This window comes from Helianthus annuus, chromosome 3 (genome assembly GCF_002127325.2).
Source record: "Helianthus annuus cultivar XRQ/B chromosome 3, HanXRQr2.0-SUNRISE, whole genome shotgun sequence".
NCBI classification, from domain to species: Eukaryota; Viridiplantae; Streptophyta; class Magnoliopsida; order Asterales; family Asteraceae; genus Helianthus; species Helianthus annuus.
In genome coordinates, this window is record NC_035435.2 from 53,886,525 (window position 1) to 53,888,619 (window position 2,095).

A 2,095-nucleotide genomic window follows, 5' to 3' on the forward strand; every position below is an offset into this window, starting at 1 on the left:
AGGATTGACGATCTGTTTGACCAGTTGCAAGGAGCAAGTTATTTTTCTAAGATAGATCTCAGGTCAGGCTACCATCAATTGAAGGTCAAGAATGAAGATGTACACAAGACCGCGTTTAGGACTCGTTATGGTCATTACGAGTTCCTAGTGATGCCTTTTGGGCTCACTAACGCACCTGCCGCATTCATGGATCTCATGAATCGCGTATGCAAGCCTTATCTGGATAAATTTGTCATTGTCTTCATCGATGACATCCTCATTTACTCGAAGAGCCAAGCTGACCACGAAAAGCATCTTCGATGCATTCTTAAGCTGCTTCATCAAGAGAAGCTCTATGCCAAGTTTTCAAAGTGTGAATTTTGGCTTCGCGAAGTCCAGTTCCTTGGACATGTTGTGAGTGAACGTGGAATTCAAGTGGATCCCGCAAAGATAGAAGCTACTATGAACTGGCAAGAGCCAAAGACGCCTTCAGAGATTCGTAGCTTCCTAGGTTTGGCTGGATACTATCGGTGATTTATTGAAAATTTCTCAAGGATTGATGCGCCCTTAACTTCGTTAACACGTAAGAATATTAAGTTTGATTGGGGGCCTAAGCAGCAAGAATCTTTTGACATCTTGAAGCAGAAGTTGAGTAACGCTCCAGTACTGACTCTACCTGAAGGTATTGAAGAATTTGTGGTGTATTGCGATGCATCACACACCGGGATGGGATGTGTATTAATGAAAAAAGGCAAGGTCATTGCCTATGCTTCACGTCAGCTAAAGGTACACGAGAAGAATTACACCACCCATGACTTGGAATTGGGTGTCGTTGTATTTGCACTTAAGCTTTGGAGGCATTATCTGTATGGGACTAAGTGTGTGATCTACTCTGATCACAAGAGCCTTCAGCACTTGTTCAATCAGAAGGATTTGAATATGAGGCAGCGACGATGGATGGAAACTCTGAACGATTATGACTGTGAAATAAGATACCATCCGGGAAAGGCAAACGTAGTTGCTGATGCCTTAAGTAGAAAGGAGAGAGTGAAGCCGATAAGGATCAATGCCAAGAGCATTGAAATCAAGAACAGTTTGAATGAAAGGTTGTTAGCTGCACAAAAGGAAGCTGTGTTGGAAGCTAACTATCCTGAGGAAAAATTAGGAGTGACTGAAGAACAGTTGTCCTACGATAAGGACGGAATATTGAGATTGAATGGACGAATATGGGTTCCTGTATATGGAGGACTTCGGGATGTTATCCTCAAGGAAGCCCACAGTTCCAAGTATTCCGTTCATCCTGGAGCTGATAAGATGTACCAGGATTTAAAGGCAAATTATTGGTGGATAGGCTTGAAAAAGTCTATAGCTGCTTATGTAGCTAAATGTCTGACATGTGCTCAAGTTAAAGCTGAACATCAGAAGCCGTCAGGTTTGCTACAACAGCCTGAAATTCCCACTTGGAAATGGGAAATGGTGACGATGGATTTCATCACCAAGTTGCCTAAGACGCAGAAGGGAAATGATACCATATGGGTCATAGTTGACAGACTGACCAAGTCAGCACATTTCCTACCCATTAAAGAGACCTTCAGCTCTCACATGTTAGCCCAACTATACGTGGATAAGATTGTATCCTTACATGGCGTACCAGTATCTATTATCTCAGATCGGGATAACAGGTACACGTCTCATTTCTGGAAGAGTTTCCAACAGTCTCTGGGCACTCAATTGAATTTCAGTACAGCTTACCATCCTCAGACGGATGGGCAAAGTGAGCGTACTATTCAAACAATGGAAGACATGCTGCGTGCATGTGTAATTGATCTAGGTGGTAGTTGGGACAGGCATCTACCATTGGTCGAGTTCTCCTACAACAATAGCTACCATACCAGCATTCAGGCTGCACCTTTTGAGGCACTATATGGTAGGAAGTGCAGAATGCCCATCTGTTGGGCAGAAGTAGGGGATACTCAATTATCAGGTCCTGGCATAGTCTTTGAGACAACGGACAAGATTGTCCAGATTCGCGATCGTCTAAAAGCTGCTCGAGATAGGCAGAATAGCTATGTGGATAAAACGCGAAAACCTCTCCAGTTTGAGGTTGGCGATAAAG